General features: G+C 37.0%; 1 protein-coding gene across 18 annotated transcripts in view; it reads right to left on the bottom strand.

The window, feature by feature from the left end:
- The window catches only part of LGSN (lengsin, lens protein with glutamine synthetase domain), a 115,277-nt gene that overhangs the window by 74,860 nt on the left and 20,660 nt on the right, over nucleotides 1-19,757 (bottom strand). Inside the window, exon 4 of one of the 18 annotated variants that reach the window (XM_074581507.1) lies at nucleotides 493-649. The exons of the other annotated variants lie outside the window; for them this stretch is intronic. The gene's annotated coding sequence lies outside the window, so the exon portion shown is untranslated. The remainder of the gene's footprint in view (nucleotides 1-492; nucleotides 650-19,757) is intronic. 18 annotated transcript variants of the gene reach the window in all.

Raw genomic sequence — 19,757 nt, 5'->3', positions numbered from 1 at the left:
TAGTTATTTTCATATCCTTGCCTGAAACCGACCGATTACCATCCTTGCTGTGCAAGGGTTGGCCATGGTCTTAAGTATTCCACAACATCAAGGAGAAAGACACTCCTGAGCTCACAGCAGAGCATGGCAGGAAATGAAAACAATTCTCCAAGACCTAACACAGGCTCACACAAAGAATTGTTAAGAGACACTCATTCATGCTTAGCATGTGATACACAGGAATGTCACTGTCCCCATTTGAAACCTCCGCATCCGTTCACAATCCTTATAGCACAACCATCTGCTAACATTCATATTTCTCTTTAGAAACTCAGTAATTGGGTGGAATGAGGATGGGACCAACAGAAGTAGTGATGATGTTAGCAGGTCCCAGCCAGCCAGCCTGTCTGGACTGCACAATTTCCGCGCTGTAAGTGCCCCACTGAGCTCAGCAGTGATTCAGTGGCTGGGCACACGTCAGTACTCACATGCGTAAAACAGAAACATCATCACCTGCAAAAGTCCTTCCAGCGTAGTCTTTATGCTTTCGCTCCAGCCCAGGTGGGAAAGTAGATAGAAGCAGTGGTTACATCTGGCAGAGTCAGTTTACAATGCAGCTGCCTCCTGGGGCAGCAGCTGAGCTCTGAAGCAAAAAGCAGATCGACAAGCACTGGATATGGCAGATTTGTGGAAAGTAAAGGGAAGGTTAGACACAAGACAACCCAAAAGATCACATAAAATACACAAGAAAAACTGGAAAAAAAGCACAATATGATTTTGCCAATGCAGGCAGTGACCATTCATGACCTGACCTTGCAAGGACATGTTGAATTGGCCCTAATCTGCTCTACCAGATAATCTGGCTCTGCGCATATGTGGCATAATTGCTTTTATCATTAGACTTCATAACTACACCTAAAATCAAATAAACCCATTACAAAATAAAGAGTCTTGTTTTAATTGAACACTCTAGATTCGTTTTTGTTGAGACTTACTGAAAAGTATAACATGAAAAAGAGCTTTTGCTTTTATACCTCTTTTAAAAGACCGACTTGAGAGCTTTTTTATTGACTAACAAACTATGTGTACAAATACATGTACACACACACACACTTTCATATATATATATATATGGCAACTTCCTGACATTATGGGATTTTCAGCATCCTATAATGGTGACTTACACGTGATACTAACGAAATAATAGGAAACAGGCCTGAAAATCAAAGGTCATTTAGTCTTTCTCTCAGATGCAGCGGAGGATCAGCTTTGTCACACTCGACAAAGTTTGTCTATTCTGTCCACAAAAGCATTCAGTGATGGATATGCCTTAGTACCCATAAAAAAAATCAAAACAAAACAAAACAAAACCTGTTTCAGTACTAAGGTTGGAATTCAAACGTTAAAATTAAAAATCTTCAAGAGAGACTTTAGTCTTTTTTTCCCTTTTTGTTTATGCTTTGTTATAACGAGGTTCAGTACATTGGGTTTTGCCTGATTTGAGGATTTGAGACACTGAACAACATTTCTTATCAAAATCAATAGCATTGAATAAAAAAAGGACTTGGGTGGTATTGATTACAATAACATTTAAATCCCTGTAGAAATAAAAAGTCAGAAAGACTCTCATTTACCTAATGAGAAGTGCATTTACTATACTTTTTCAGATTTTTCAGATTTCTACTTACTGGATTCTTCCTGCTAACTGTAAATGCTGTCCCAAAATCCCTTCCAGCTGAGTGAGGCTAAGCTGGTAGTAAGAGACAGAAAAGCTAATAAATTGAATTTATTCTGCAATTAAATTGAATTTATTCTGCAATTAAAATTGTTTGGCTACATATGCAAAGTGAAAGAAAGCTTAATTTTCTTTATCTTCGTGATTGCTCCAACAGTAGAGAAAGTAACAACAGTAACAGAAATACTAAGATTGGTATCGGCTGAATTACATACAGAAAAGTTTGTGTGTAAAAGCACCCCAGGAAGGACTTGGTGGATGAAAAGCTGGACACGAGCCAGCAATGTGCGCTCGCAGCCCAGAAAGTCAACCATAACCTGGGATGCATCAAAAGAAGCATGGACAGCAGGTCAAGGGAGGTGATTCTGCCCCTCTACTCCGCGCTGGTGAGACCCCACCTGGAGTACTGTGTCCAGCTCTGGGGTCATCAGACACATGGACACATGGACCTGTTGGAACGGGTCCAGAGAAGGACCACAAAAACAGACGGATGGAGCAGCTCTCCTATGAAGACAGGCTGTGAGAGTTGGGGCTGTTCAGCCTGGAGAAGAAAAGGAGACTGGTCTCCTCAGGGAGACCTTATTGCAGCCTTTCAGTACTTAAAGGGAGCCTACAGGAAAGATGGGGACAAACTTTTTAGCAGGGCCTCTTGTGATAGGACAAGGGGCAATGGCTTTAAACTAAAAGAGGGAAGGTTTAGACTAGATAGAGGAAGAAATTGTTTTACAATGAGGGCAGTGAAACACTGGAACAGGATGCCCAGAGACTTAGTAGATGCCCCATCCCTGGAAACACTCAAGGTTAGGTTGGATGGGGCTCTGAGCCCCTGATCTAGTTGTACATGTCCGTGCTCATTGCAGGGGGGGAGTGGACTAGATGACCTTTGGAGGTCCTTTCCCACCCAAACTATTCTATGATTCTATAAGAAACAATAGAACAAGAGCTAAAAGAAGGTCCTGTGTAGATGGCAAAGGACAAAACTCTCAGGAATCAAACTGGCAAAAGGTGAGGAATGTGGTTTTGTCAAGATCAGAGGGCCTGCGGTCTGGTAACAGGAGGATGGCAATAAAGATACGACATATTGTATGTATCATTTCTGCTCCTCTTATCCTAACGGGAAAGCAGATTTTAACCTTAAAGGTTCTTCAAATGAAGAAGTAAATACAACAGGCAACACATTGTCTAAAATTCATGGAAAGTGAAATTAAATTCTGAAATAGAAGAATCATCCTAAAATAATGTCTGATTTCTAAAATGGTACTGAAGAGCACTCCAAGCCCCTGTTTGTTACCACCAGTAAAGAGGAAGCCAAGAGACATAGCGAGGAAACAACAACCAATATCCTTTTTCATCCACATAACACACAGACAGTCCTTGCTAGACCACTTGAGTATGTGGGTATGAGTGAGTGAAAACCTAGGGCTGACTGAAACGAGTTTTGTTTGAAATAATTTTCCGTAAATTCTCACATTGATTTTTTTAACTTAAATTTCCCCCAAACCTGAGGAGAAAAGGGATGTTCTTATTGATTTGGTTGCAAATGGTCCCCAAAGAGAGACCAGTTAAAATAAGATGAAAAATTGCTTGAGCAAAGAACTTCTTAAGGAAATTTTTTCCTTCTGTGAGTGCCTTGACCATGAGGCCATAGACTTGTAGTGCTGACTAAGTTACTTCTTGATGAGAGAATCGTCATTATTATCTCTTCTATTAGCTATGTTTTAGAAAGTAGAGCTAGAGCTCTGACTGAATTTGAAGGATCTCAAATCTTTATGTGGAGTTAGGCATATCTGGAGGAAGGATTTCAGATTGGATCCCTTTGAAGTCTTAACAGCTGTTTTGGGTAGGTTTTGGATCCTACTACAGCAAAAGTGGAAGCCAAGCACTGAGCTGCTTAAACTGGGACAGTGCAGAAAGAAAAACTCTGAGCAGCAAGGAAACAGTCAGGATGACTTGCTGAAATGAAGCACTTACAGCCACCACATGAAGAATTTTGATGTGCGACTGCACTGTGTATGAGATTAAGACACCTAAATTTAAGTGTTATAGGTATCTAAGCTGCGGAAGTGTTTTATTTGCTAGTGAGGTCATAGCCTTCATGTCTGCTCTAAGGTGATCTAAACTGCTCTTTAGATTCCAAGTGTGTTGATTAGATTTCCATCAACTATAATGGGGCCATAGGCATGTTTGTATGAGTCCAAATATAAAAATCTAAATTTAAGGGTCCTGATGTCTAGCCAAGCATCAGTCATGCATATGTCTTGCTCTAGATGCCATTGGGCTTTCTTTGCATGTGCCTCTAAATCACACTTCTGCAACAGTTTGTTTATGAACGTCCCTCTATTTTTCATGATTGAGTACATTTTTACTGTTGACCAGTTTGTATTTTTTCTCACTTTTTTCAAATAACAGCATTAATTATTAATTATTAATTGTTAATTTTTAATTCATGCTTAAATTGTATATTTCTTGAATTAAAGTTTTGTGTAGTATAACTGTTTCACACAGTTAAAAACTGGCATATTCGTAACTGCCCCGGTTGTTTGGTGGTATTTATGCTTAGCGTAACAGGGCACCATACTCTGGGTTAATGTTTCCTGAAAGTTTAAAAACGGACAGACTATGTGACATGAAATTCAGTATATCTGCAGCAATTATTTACTGTTCAGGTCCCATAAATTTTCCATTATTCACAGATAACATGCCACGGAAAAATGTTCAGATATTTCTATTGTAACAGATCAGACGATTGCATTTTTCTTTTTATAGTGAGAGTAAACTCTTGTTCTTGGAAGTCCTGACAATGATATCTGAAATCTCTTGTTTAGTCACATAGCAACATTCATATCTAATGATAAAGTAAATTTTCCCCGCTTTTGGCTGCCAATAGTTTCAGTGCTGAATAAAATACTCCCAGTTTCCAAAGAATTAGATTAAAGCTGCCTTTTTTTCATGCTATTCTTGGTTGTAAACTCACTACAACTGTACAGTTCTTAGAGTACAAGTAGAAATCAAGACTTTGGGGGTTTATTAGCAGTTCTTTGCTGACTGTTCAGACCTGTGCAGTACCTTAACTTTCATTTCTGTTTTTCTTTGTGTATGGTATTCATGCTATAGTCCAGAATCTCATATAACTCGGCAGGAAAACAAATTTTAACAAGTATAGTAGATGCCAAAATGTTGCTTTTTAAATCTATTTTACTCATCTTAAACATCACTAAGTTGTTGATTTTTGAATGAAGTCCTGATTATTCTTCCTGCTATTACACACAAACACACTTTGAAATTTCATTTTGATTGTGTTTTTGTTTGCCCTGATTTGGGTCACTTTGCAGAGCTGCAGGAAAAAACATCTGCTTTGCTCCCTCCCAATGGTTACAGTGTGAAGCCAAGGAAAGAATGCTGCACAGGCAGTGAAGGACAAGCCGTCCCACGGGAATACCTTCTCCCAGATAGGCACCCCTTCTCCATCACCTTAAGTGGAGCTGGAACCTGTGGACTTCTACGGAGGGCTTAGGATCCTCCCACCCACACACACCTTTGACAAAGCTGAACATGAACCAGGCTCTGAGCAACCTGACTGAGTTGCAGATGTCCCTGCTTGTTGCAGGGGGGTTGGACTAGATGACCTTTAAAGGTCCCTTCCCACCCAAACTATTCTATGACTCCATGCCGCCTTTGCTGATTACAGCACCATAGTCTTGGATACTCCTGCATGTTTTTAGTAATGTTTTATTTCTTTTGGTTTACGTCCAAAAGGTATCTGCCTAAGTGCAAGAGAAATGAGCTCTAGCGGTGATATGGAGAGCCTTCCACCTGCCCACATACATCCTGGCTGTGATGTAGTGCACAGACAAATTTTAAAGTCCCAGTGTTAATTTTTCATGTTTGTCAGGAGAGGTATGATGTAAAAAACATCTATGGAAAATGTAAAATGAGTGGCAGAACACAAAACTCTCTTCTTTTCTGCTTTCGGTAACAGATTCAGGATACCCTGTTGCTATTCTATTCTGTCAAAAATGCTAAAAGTCACTACGTAAATTATCCTCAGGATAGGTTGCCATTAGCTTAAAGACTGAAGTGACTCTTTCTCTGTTTTAACATATCAGTATCTGTTAATGTTTAATACTTGCTTCTGTGATTTTTTAAATATATGATTTTTAAAAAATTTGTAGATTATATCCGCTGCTTATATGAATCCATTTTTGTGGCTTCTTCCATTTTGCCCAATATTACAGCTGAAAGTCTTACTTTTCAAAATTGTTGCAAAATATAAAATACACTGAAACAGAAATCTAAGCCTGACCCTCCTATATCCCTGTTTAAAACTACTCTGTTGTATTTTCCCTCTGTACCAGTGAATAATTATATTACAAAAATGAAACTGTTTCAGTGTGGCTTTTTTCTCTCCCCTTTATTCTGTTAATTAAGGTGTTCTCACATAAAAGGGAAAGACTGCTCCAGATTCTGCTATATTAAAATGAAAATTTGAATGTATGTTTTTTTCTTCTCACCTGAGTGTCCCAACTGTTGCTTTTTTGGAGGGAATGTGCATATATCCACTACCACATGGCGTGTAAAAACCTTTATCGTTCATCAGAAATGGTATGAGACCACCCTTTAAATTGGTCCCCTAAGAGAAGATAGCCGGGAAGATGTCTGGTTTGGCAATCCTGTCAGGAGACAGTTTTCAGCGTAGGTTCCCATGCAGTGGTTCCCATGCAATGGGAACCATTGTATTCCCAGGTTCCCAAGCAATGCTGTGACATCCAGTATAAAGTGGCAGAAGCACCTCAGTGGAAAAAATTCACACAGTACATGAATTGAAGGATTACTTGTCCATAAATTTGAGGAAGTTGGCACTACCAGAGTGAAAGACTTTTGCATTAAGCATCTTTTGGTATTAGACCCCTGTCTCAGATAATGGAGAGAACTGCTATCTCCCCACCTCGCAGGGACTGTGGGGAAATAAGTGCCTTAAAAATTGCAAGGCTCTGAGACCAACAGATAAATAGTCATTCACGTAGCTTTCTAGGATAACACATTGTGTACAGGACATATGAGAAAATGCTTAGTCTAAACAGATGTACAATGCAAAATAGTGGGGTGGAAAATTTACAGATGGCACAGAAATATTCTGAGGCACGAAGCCAACATTTTCAAGTACGAATCCTCAGAAGCCATGCACACAGCGAAAGAAGCATCTTGTCTGAAAGAAGCTGCTCAGAAGTGTTGGCTCCACCAACACAGACTGCCCCTGGCTATTTATTTCAGGTTTAATTCTAGTTTTAGGACTTAAGTGAGCATTCAAGCTTGAAAATGCTCATCTGTTGCTCACAATAATGCTCCAAACCAGGAGTAAGGTAGGTCAAGCAAGTCATGCCATTAAATATTCACACATAGTAGCTGCTCATAGAGCCAGACTCCCAGGTATCACACTTTTCATTATCTAAGGAGGCATTTCAGCATCAAGCACTTGTTACACATGGGCATCAACTGATCACTTTGGACAAAAATTTGACCCAGGAAAATAGCAAACGTGAGAGTCTGTGTGAAAATGATCAAAAGATGTTATATCAAGTTTCTCTTTCTCTTTCTTTTTCCTCTTTTTTCCCTCTCTTTAGTCTATCTTTTCGATTTTGCTCATGCCATTTTTTATCTCATTTATCCTCCTTCAGAAATTGCATTCCCAGGCAAGTCTCCTATTTCCCTAATCTTCACTCAGCAACTCCTACAGTAGTGTAAATCAGACTTTGGAATCAGTGCACTGAAATCCTCCTGTGATTGACAAGTCAATGAATCAACTGTATTCAGATTTCTGAAGGCGGTATTTCCTACCTCTGACTGACAGAATGAGTTCAAGATGGATAATTTCAACCACCTTTCATTTTTTCTTCTTGCAACGCAGCCCAGATTTTTTTTTTAACTTGACACCTTATAAGATTAAAATTTCTCTTCCTTTCCTGTTCCTGTCCTCTTTCCCAAAGATGTCTTCCCAACCTTATCTCTTACCTCTGTTTTTTTTTCTTCTATAAGAAAAAGATCAAATTAACTTACACTATTTCTTCACTGCTTTTATTTATATGTAAGAAATAAAGCTCTCTGATGGTACAAGGAAGGACCTTTAACGTTGAATACAGTCACACATTTTTAGAAATTGATGACAAAGAATGATACAGTATTTCACTATCTTAGTTTATGTAGTTCAAAAAACAATGTTATGCACTTGAGAATATGTATCAAAATGTACTTATATGTACACTACATATATACATATATATGTGTGGAAGGATGGGCAGGTATATGGATGTGTGTGGATATATATTATCATTTCAAAAACAAGATTAGAAATATAAACTGGAAGTCTGCCACAGAAACACATAAAGCCCCCAAAAGACTGAATTTTTAATTACCAAAAAGCAACTGTTTTATGATTAATTCCTGCATTTACTAAAATAAAATAGAGTGGTTATTAATTTCTACCCATAAATGAATACCTTTAACCCTTTTCCTTCTGTGCAGGTCATATGTCAGTATATTCTTTCTTTTTCAAAAGAAGATAAAGTTATGAATATCAAGATGTCAATATTTTTCTTTTACAGTTTTGCAGTTGCTGAGGGTAAATTCCATGCATTTTCTGTAGAAGTTTTCCTGGAGAGCTGTGGATTCAGTCCCAGTATTTCCAGTGTCTCACCATGATAAAAAGAGTCATAAATAAAGCCATCTCATTAAACCCATGACATTTCTTGAACCTTCATATTCATATGAATGAATAGCGTATTTGAAGGGCACTTAATTCATTATGCAAAAGCATCCATTACGAACATAAGATCCTTCAAATGAACTCCTGAAGTATATTTGGAGACAGGCAATCCTATCGTTGTGTGGAAATAAATAAATTTTCTAAATGTTATATCTTCTATTTTAAAGCCCTTGTCAGCATGTTCAGAATAACTACATGTCAGAAAGTTATTTAAAGGAGAATGACCAATCAACAATGCGTAATTCAGAAAGGAACCAAAATACCGCTGAGCCTGGAAACCTACAGAAGAAAGTGTCTCTTCCCCACCAAGCTTTGCCTCAGTCATGATTGCTACACAACTGCAGTACTCTTTTTTTCTAGGCAGTAAAATAGATTTCTATAGAACTGTTGGTTGAAATGGCATTTTTGCCTTTCACTGATTTATGACGATGAAAGCATTGTATGTTTAGAACTACTCATGTAGCAGTTTGAAAAAATTACTTTGTTGTTTTTCTGAATCCTCTGTGGGTCTTGGGGAAGCAAGTTGTAGGATAGCTTTAGAAAATGCCTGTATAGCACAGACAGAATATGTATTCACTTGATGGAGGAATCCCAGGAGGAACAGCAGAGCTGACATTTGACACACACTCATTATTAAACTACATCTCAGGGAGTGTACCAAAAGTGGATTTGCCAGCCATGTCTCCGTTAATAAAGATGAACTGCAGTAGCTACCATACTTAGCAACTCAACTGGAAAGAAAGTTAATTATTAAGGTTATATGGAAAACAATTCCATTTGCCAATGGCTTTTGAAATTACTTTCACTTTGATGTGAAGTGAAAAGAAAAACAAGCGGATTTCTTTCCCCAAATGAACTTCTGTTGAAACAGCTCTTTAAATTTCAAGAACTCAACTTGTATGATCACTAGAAATAATCAGAGAACCCTGCCAGAGATCCATCATAATACTAAATTCTGATGAAACTTCATGAAAATGTACGCACCCAAGAAATATTCCAGCTATGGCAATATTGGATATTTCAACATCTTTCCATTTTAGTGAAAGTAGCTCTCGTAATTATGTAGAAAACTAAGATGAACGCTACCACTCTTCTCTTACAACACTGCAACCAACTTATTAGTAACAAGTCCTATTTTGACACTTCTAAAGGAAATTGTTAAAATGGATAGGAAACAAATGCAATGGAAAACAAAGGTATTTTGTGATCATCATTCTTCACAGGTTAATTTAGATTTCTTGTATTCAAAATGCATATTTACTTCAATGAAGGGTAAGTTTCAAAAGGCACAGTTTCTCCTTTTGTGCCATTGAAACTGCACTGAAGAAGAAACCTTGATATATGAGACTGCCAATAGGATTAAATAAATTAATATTTTTAAAATTATGCAAGTACAATATATTTTCCCTATGGCCCCCATCATTGGGATAAACCAGGACAAGGAAGGACACGACCACTACAGCTAAGCATGATCTCACTGAGAAATACATAATCTAATGTTGCCAGAGTGACTGCTGGGAAGCTGGTAGGTCTCACTCTTTTCTTCTCCCCACCACTGCCCCTCTTTCTATTTTACTAATGCAGCACAAAGAGCAAAACCAGAGTTCACAGAGCCATGCTGTGAAAGGTAAGGCAATTTTCATTCTTCTATATATGGAGGAACTCCAAATAATCATACTTTCTAGGAGGTTTTCTGTTGCAGCATAATCTCGACTTGATGTTCTCACATTGGTTAGATTTTTAAGAACAGAATATTTAATATAAAGTTATTTATCAAAGCTTGCCTAAAAAAGCCAGTGACCAGCTGGTTCCAAGTAATTTAGTTATTCTGTATTAATTAAGTTTCATAATCTGGGGTAATTATACCTCTTACCCATGAGAATTACTTGACTCCTGCCAGTCAAGTGGGTTGGATTCCCCAATAGATTGGATTCTCTTCTGGCTTGCATAATTTTGAAAATTATTTATATTTATGCTTGCAATTAAGAACTTCATTTAAAATGTAATTTATTTTTCTTTTATCACTCTCTTTGCAAGGATAGAAGTGGCTACTCCCATTGCTAGAAAGAAGATATTAGGTTAAATGCTGTTACAGCTGGTAGAAATAGAACATATGAACTAATGCACTTCTAAATGTTTCTCCTCTTTTAAGGACCATTCACCAAGAATCCAACCCGACACCAACTGGAGTCAATAGAAATATGCAGTTTTCACTTACCATTGGATCAAGTTAGGAAGGTGAACACTGACAATATTGTTCTACAGAAATAACATTAAAAACACCCAAAATATAGGTAAAAGTAAAGAAAACTTCACTGAAGTGGGAAATAAAAGAGCACTGACAGTTTTGCCTATATGTTAGGCAAACTGAATGTTTGAGATATACCTGTATTGAAAGAAACCTTAGCACGGATGAAGCTATTCTACCAGTTTACTGCTACAATTATACCAGGAAATCTTTCTAAGCCTAATGAGGCTGACTCAAGTCACCCATTTAAAGATAGCTTCACAACTGGCTCTTCCCATGATAGTTTGTATTTAAACAAGACATTTCTCCCCATGACAGTTTGTATTTAAACAACCTATTTCTCTCCATCGCAGCTGTTCAATTCTGTTTGTGTGCTGCCCCCGTTGTTCTGCTGGTTCATTTATTTGTGTGGCCGTGGATGAACCAGATTGAGAAGCTGACACAAGTTAAAAATAAGCCAAGGAAAAAAAAGATTACTATTTTAACCCAGTTATTTTCTTGATCCAGTTCACCAGCTTCAGAAAGGAAATTAAAGAAAATTTTGCATTTTTTCTTTTTATCAGGGTGGGCCTGCATTCTGGGACACTCGAGGCCAACTCAGGATATATGGTCATTTCCTATTAAGTCTTCTGCAATGCATTTCTAACCCTTAAACATAACGATATAAGGTCTGATGGTAGGGGTGAAGAATTTACAAAAGACAACGTGCTTGGGTCATTTCCAGAGACTGAATTAATGGCTAGCAGGGAGAATATACATCACTTAGATCTAATACCTAAAGTACGTTTCAAAATAATTTTAACATTTGTAAATATTTTTCTATGGTAGCTGTAAACAAATTATCTATTTGAAATGTGTTTTAAATGTCATTTAAGTATTCTTGTTTCTTTCTTGAAGAAAAAAAAAGGAAAGTTCTAATGCATTTTGTGTTTTACATTTAGATGTGTGATGAAAAAGTATTGTTACAAAAATATTTTTAATTATTATTTCAGAAGGTCATTATTAAGATTACAATTTTATAAAAAAATAAGGAATTAAAAGGTCTTCGAATAGATTCTTTCAAGAACCTCTTGAAATCAGTGGCAGGGAAGACAGTTTTTCTATGAAAATCTTTCGGGATTTCTATTCAGATAATGCTTCCTTGAAATTAAGGTTATTATTTTCTTCAAAATATATACAAATTACTAATATTTTAATAACTTGTACAAGTGTGAGGAAATATTTCAACTATTTAAACACATGTTATGGTCATACGGTAAAACTCACATTTGGCAAAACAAAAAAAATTTCAACAAATGCAATAAACGATTGTAAGAAGTAGGTAAGCATTATCTGTAGTACATAATTCCTACTTACTTCAGATTGATACCTTCAAAAGAAGATTAATCTGTTTTCTATAAGATTTATTTATAAAATTGTACAGCTTTACATATTTATTTTTAAAACCATATAGTAACATGTATCACTTCTCAATATTCTACCAATATTATTTAATGAAATGACTATGTTATTTCAAAATATTAACTGTTTTCAGAAGAATATGGGTGAGGCAGAAAGGGAGCAAAGGCCTCTTACCCCTGTATGTTCCTTCAGATAAAGAAGCTAGCTCCACACAACTCTCCTTAGAGTTCATAGAAGCCTTGACAGAAGCCAGGAATGCCTATAATGTCTACAATGCCAAGAATTTCACAATATGCCTAATATTTTTATCAGTTCCTGAAATGACTAATTTTACAGGAACGTAATATATTTTCTGTGCACTTTTCCTATTACTAAAGTAACACAATTTTAAAATAAATTAATGTTTGCACAAGATGTGAAGTGGACTGATAAGGTTATTAGTAAAGAAAAGAGACTACATTTTCCTGTAAGAAACTAGCAAGTCACAACACAAAGAATGGAGATAGGGAAAGTAGGGCAGCAGCTGCTATGAGGAAAAGCCACTACAATGTATGTACATGAAAGATTTGACTTAGCTCCAGATACATACAAGGTCCAACATTCTGATACTTTTAATTTCCACATTAGTAAGAAAATAAAGGCAACATAAACAAGAGAAGAGTCATCCTAGTCTTGCTAAGACACTGTTGTGCTTGCTACAGCAGAAGTAGTATCGTAGTATCATAGAATCATAGAATAGTTTGGGTTGGAAGGGACCTTTAAAGATCACCTAGTCCAACCTCCCTGCAATGGGCAGGGACTTCATCAACTAGATCAGGCTGCTCAGAGCCCCATCCAACCTGACCTTGAATGGTTCCAGGGATGGGTCGTCTACCACCTCTCTGGGCAACCTGTTTTAGTGTTTCACCACTCTTATTGTAAAAAATTTCTTCCTTATATCTAGTCTAAATCTACCCTCTTTTAGTTTAAAACCATTGTCCCTTGTCCTATCACAACAGGCCCTACTAAAACATTTGTCCTTGTCTCTCCTGTAGGCCCCCTTTAAGTACTGAAAGGCCACAATAAGGTCTCCCTGGAGCCTTCTCCAGGCTGAACAACCCCAACTCTCTCAGCCTGTCTTCATAGGAGAGATGCTCCAGCCCTCTGATCATTCATGGCCCTCCTCTGGACTCTCTCCAACAAGTCCATGTCTTTCCCGTGCTGAGGACTCCAGAGCTGGATGCAGTACACAAGCGTAGTAAGGCAAAAGGCAGAGTCCTGACTCATCAAAATAGATTTTCTGGACAACGGAATTTGCCCAGAGAAACAAGACACTCATAGATTTTAACTTCTTACTTTAGTGTGCAAAAGGAAAGAAAGAGGAAAAATATGCTTAATTTACCATTATTTTTTTTCGTGTTAAAACTCCTGACTGTTCTGTCCTTCTCTTTATTGATACACACTTAAGTATTATTGTCTTATCTGACTTACAGTTGAAAATAGAATAGAATAGACACTGTATTAATTCCATGTAACTTCATTAAATTAGTTCTCTCCTCTCATTTGCCCCAGTTTTAAAGTCATGGATTTTCCTCTATAGCGCTGACTTACACAAAAAAAGTGCAAGAGATCTCTGATCCTTTGGCATGGGATTGTTCTTTTAAGAACATGTGTGGATTTCATTCTAAAAGATATATATGCACTTCTCCATGTGCTTTAGCTGAGGGATTGATCTGGTTTTGGAAAATAAAAAAGATGTGATGTAAATTAAATTGCTTATCTGGGATTTCTGATTGTTAGGATGCAGATAATTGAAGGCCAGTTGGAAAACGAACTAAGCTTTCTCCTAGAAAAACTGCCAGAGGGTGTCTGGAAAAGCAACTGGACCTAGAAATACTTCCTAAATACTTAAGGAGGCAAAAAAGCCACACCTCATTACCTCATCTCTAGCTGTTCAGTATTCACTAAATTTATATTAGTGTTCTTAACCAAAGAAATTATTTGAATTAATTTGTTTATTTGACACTATTTTGAGTATTTGATATCACATTTGCACTGATGTTATTTCTTTTACAAAAAATGCAATTATTTTGCACTTGTCCTGGTGTAATTTAGAGCAGAATGAGGCCCTTAGAATTACTGGAAGCGCAGGTGGCTGAGATACCATAGCCAATACTTTCCAGTAGAAAAAGCTGGATCAGTTATTTTAAACTTGTCCAACAACAGTTGTTTAAGCTGACGTTTTCTATACTGGAATTCTGGCTGAGTCTGGAATCTTTTAGAAAACATTAGCAATAACATTTTATTTATGAGAAGAGAATAAGGAAAAACCATGTTGTTTCCTACATAAGAAAAAAAAAAAAGAGATCTTTTTTTTTTGAGCAACCTGGTCTAATGGGAGGTGCCCCTTCCCATGGCAGGGGGGTTGGAACTAGATGATCTTTAAAGTCCCTTCCAACCTAAACCACTCTATGATTCTATGATTTTCTTGACAATATTTTAGCCCCATCTCACTCTTCCCGTCTTCCCCTTCTCCATACTTTGTGCCATGATTTTGAACTTGAGCAAATACGGACATTTCAAGGATGGACCTGTCACTGTCCCTTTGAAATACCATCTTAAATGGCCACATGATAAAGCTTTAATGTGCCACTCAGGCATACCCATAGCAACCCATGAGAGACAACAGTCAAAATCCTTAGAAACGCCACACTCACGGAACACATTAAAGCTTTACAAGGCTTGTAACGATGAGTAGGCTGTTCTCGCACCATCTCCATAAAGTGAATGACTGAGCTCATAGACAGAGTCTTGGAAATTTTTCCCTTTCCTGGCTGTCCCCAGCTGCTCTGCCTCAGAGAGGTTCTGGTATAAGAAGTGAAAACTGCAGTCACATAGTCTGAGTTTTTAGGTATTAAGCACTCAGACTGTAACAGTTGTCAGAGGGGCCTCTGCTCTAGACATAAGAATTGCTAAAAATACTGCCTTATTTGAAAAATGAGGCCTCAGCCTTCTCGGTTAGACACATGAAATTAATGGATCCCTTTGACCTACACCTCTCCACACTTCAGCTTCCTACAAATCAAATAGGGATAAAATATTCCTTTATTTCACATGGGCATTGTGATAATAAATTAAGGCATTTTTGTGGTGATTTCAGATAGAAGTGACACATTTCATAGAAAAATCTGTGAGAAAGGTAATGATTCAGAGAAGAATTTAAATAGAATTTACACTGTCAGCTGTAATGAATTAGGCAATGTTTCAAATATGCGCTTCTATATCATAATACATAGGCACTTGGATGCCAAATTAAGATTGCAGAGGCATTTTTCATTCTGGCACTTACAAGCTTTTTAGTACTTGGTTTCTCAACCTTACTCACATTTTTATGTTTGTGCATATGTCTGTAGTCTTTAAAACGGTGAATTTTGCTGCGGCAGCACTTCAGGTCTGTAGCTCATGGCAAATTCTACAGCCCCTGAATAGAAAAGGACTTATTTCTAATTGCCTTATAATTGTTATTAATTACTACCGACTGTAATTTGCTTCTACAGTCTGTTTTTTCGCTGCATGCCCTGCCTTGCATGTTTGCGACTCTCGTGAGAGCTGAGGAGTCCCTTCAGAGACACTGTCCCTCGTCGCTTCGCCACACGCTCACTGCTGGGGAGTTGTGCTACCTGAGCACACACCTCTGTTTATAAACATTTTAATCTTTCCGTTGCTGGCCATAATGAAAAATAATTGACCAATACACTAATGGAGAAGGGATTCACTCCCAGATTTTTGCCGACAGGCCATGAAATCAGGTAAGCGAACAGCTGAACAGATCACAGTTTGCTATTTCTTGCCCTGTTTCACCTCTACTGACCAGTTTGGTTTAGCATCGCTCAACTTTGAGGAAAGTTAGAAATTTTAATCTTGTGCTACATACCAATACACTTAATAACATTTTTAACTGTTGCCAGCTAAAATCAGTCATACAAATACATCCTTGATGTTAAATCTAGAGACGTGAAAGGGATTAGCAGGAATGTATTTTCCACTCTTTTTTTGTCACTGGCTTACTTTTGCACGTGTAGCTCTCAATTAATAAAGGAATGGATTTACTTGGTAAGAAAGTCACATATTTAAATAAATGTTGTCCAAGGAAAGTCACAGCTTGACATTTAACATGAATTTGAATGAAGTGGAACTTGTAGTATCCAATAGCTTAGAGCTGATAGAAAAGATGCCTATACATTCACTCCAATACCATGGTAAAAGCCAACAGGGAAAACCACCAAAAGTAACAGATGCTGTGGCAAATTTTGCACATCATCAGAAAGAAAACTTGAACTGGTGTTTTATTTGTATGCTTTTTAAGCAGGCAGATTTCTAGAAATCTTAAAAAAGAACATAGCCAAAAAGACTGAGTCCGGGCATTTTGACAGCCAAGTAGGTCACCAAGAAAAGAGCAACCCAACTAATGTAAAACAGAAATAATCCTGAAGATGAAAACTAAAAAAAAAAAAAACTCGGGGATCTAGCTGAAGCAATCATTTAAATCCTAAGGAGAAAAAAAAAAGGTTATACAAAACAATTTCTCTGAGAGAGGTCACTATAAATCCAGATCAACAAAGATTAAAATAGCAGCAGGAGAAATTCACCATAGCAAATCAATTTCACAAAGTAAAAGTCCTTTATCTCAGTGATAAACTAGAGACAAACTAAAAGCATGCAGGAGAAAATCATACAAAAGAATAGCTACGGCCTTTGGTGTAATATATCAAAGTTAAGTCTGGAATACCATCCATATTTTAGTAAGTTTAAAGATCACAAATTAAATAGACATAAAACTTTTGCTGAATCCTGAGATCAGGAGAACTGGGTATACCAAATACAATACGTATGTTAGAAGCATCCCCAAATCCCAGTGAGAAACAGAATCCCGTGTACAAAAAATATATGAAATCATGGTCACCGCTCTTAGCAATGCAGTATGAGCAAGATAGACACTGAACTTGTTTTATCCACTGGAGCTTTTACAAGATAAAAATTATGGGTTTTTTCAATACATTTGTTCCTCTGCTGCAAATTTACCCATAATGAAGGTCCTACAAATTATAGGTTTTAAGATAGCATTCAAATACATGTGTAGGTGTTCATTAGACATAGCAAGCCGCTAGGGACCAAATACAACATCGTGTAAAAGAACAGCTTTTGAACGTTACACCCTAAATACAGCCTCACACTTAAGAAAAGTGAAAATTCAGTTAACTGTACACTGCATTGTTGTTCCCATGTTATATCAGCAATGGCTATATGTTTTAAACTTGCCTACAAAATATACAGAGGCCAATTTGCATTACACTCAGAAGAGAGTTTGCATCTAACATTTCAAGCACCATAACAAAAATGTTCTATCTTGTCTCCTTCAAAATGTTTCATCAGGATTCCCAAAAGATAAAAATTACAGGAGCTTTTGAAATACACTGAAAGACAGCAGGACCGTGCAGTCAGCATTGTTTTCTATAAATTCAATGTAAATGCTACACATGCTGTTGCAGGCCTGACTTGATCCCATTTCTAATCTGCCTGTACTCTTCCAAACCTTCCTCCAGAGATTCAAACTGTTTCATTTTGTCACGATATTATCTAAAAACTGTTCCTCCCGTACATTTTTCTAGTCAATATCTGAATCAGACAATGATTGTGATTCCTTCAAGTAATTGTAATAATATTTACAACTCCAAACAGCTGCCATCAGTTTCGTAAAATACCAAAAAAACCTAAGTAGATAGGATGGACATGAAGAATTATGAAAGGTCAAGCTCTAAACCCAAGTTTTAGAGAACCTTTCTGTCATCCCTGCAGTTTTCAAAAGATGGTGAGTATGGAATTTGCCACATGCTTTCTTAACTCCTCCTGATTTACATAATGACAATACAAAATTGATTATAAATTGATGATGAGTTTCACTGAGATTACTCAAACTGATTGGTACTAAAGGAACTAGTGCCAGCTATGTATGTATAAATGCGTTAGTATTTATTTATTCTGTTCTTATATATGAAAGCAGGTGGTTCAGACTAAGACTTTTGAAGCACTGACAAAATCTCCCTCTCACAGAGTGACTTGGACTTGAAAAATGGAAAAGAAAGACTTCTCATGCCTTCACTAATCCTTTACTAAGAATACTGTATATTTCATTATGGGATTTTGTTTATGGAAGGATCATTTGAATTTGTATACATATCCATTTATCTACGTAAGTTGTTCCCTATAAAAATTATCCTCAAATGTTGTCACTTTCAAACCACATGATAAAAATTAGTAAGTTATCAAGTGATATGGAACACGTCCATAACAAACAAGGAATTGCTGTAAGTTTTAGATCTGCTAGGGATTTAACTTCTTAAAATCAGTGATTCAGTCATAAAAACAAGGATATTCAAAGACGACTGAAAAAACGGAAGGAGTAGGCTCCTTCTGAGCCCTTTGGAAATCCGAGGTGTGATCACTGAGCAGACTAGCATTTATTTTTCTACCATACATTAATGATTTAGCCAATCAGAATAGAAGACAGCAACAACGGAAAAAAGCAAAAGTTTTAGTAACAACACACCTATCTTACGACTTTGATTAACGCCAAGGTACTTAAACATAGTACAGAGCTAACAGCAAGGTACATAAATGAAAATGATTGTAAAGAGCACTGGATGAACTCAGCTCATGGGTAATGTATACTTGTAGGATGTGCTTCTAAACCGCACACTTCAGAAACATATTTCCTAAGAGATTCCCGACCCATTCTTCTCTTTTTTTTTTTTATATAATCATTGTCTATTTACATCTTACTGACTGAAATTGTGAGGTCCTGTCTCAGTTAGCTCTAACCTCAAGGGAAAATCTTCACTGGATTATCTCCACAGTCTCCTTTGACTCTTCAAAATTAATTCAGGGACCTCGCATGCATAGCCGACTCCTTCAGTTACTCAACAATTTATTACTATTATACTGGTCCTAAAATATGTCAGTATTTGCTTTTCCCTCTGCATACAAATGGTTTTTACTCAGCCTTATCCAGAGGCATGGAGACCTTTACATAGTAGTAAGGAAGAGGAATATAACACATGTGCAAGCACTGGTTTGTGAAAGTTACCTTTAAGCTAACTTGGGCAACAAGTCCATAAACTGTCTGTACTTCATTTCAGTGCCCCTAAAGGCCAGTAGGAAGACTTGCATTTGATTTTGGAGACCAAAGAGCGGGTATATTTGGATTCCAGGTCTTTCAAGCCACTAACAAAGGTTTAGGAGGTCTTTGCTACAGATAGCTGACCTACATTAGTATTTAAGTACATAAACAGCATAAATACACGAAAAAAAATTGCTAAGCTGTTAGAATACTTTCTCTATTTGCAGCTTCAGGATGTTAAATAGTAGAGCAAATTTCCCTTTACCAAAGAAGAAAGATGTTTAGTTTCAACAAGACATTTTTATACACATAGATAGTTGTTTCTTTTAGTGCAACCATAGTGATAAAAAATCTCAATAAGAAAGTGAGCTAATTACTCTAGCCTTTTCCACAATTAATGAAATATTAGCAATATTAACAACTAGCAATATTTCTTTAAATATGTTTTGGACCAAAACCAGTTCTCATTGGTTTTGAT

This window comes from Larus michahellis, chromosome 3 (genome assembly GCF_964199755.1).
Source record: "Larus michahellis chromosome 3, bLarMic1.1, whole genome shotgun sequence".
Classification (NCBI taxonomy): Eukaryota; Metazoa; Chordata; class Aves; order Charadriiformes; family Laridae; genus Larus; species Larus michahellis.
This window is presented reverse-complemented; position numbering and strand designations above follow the sequence as displayed.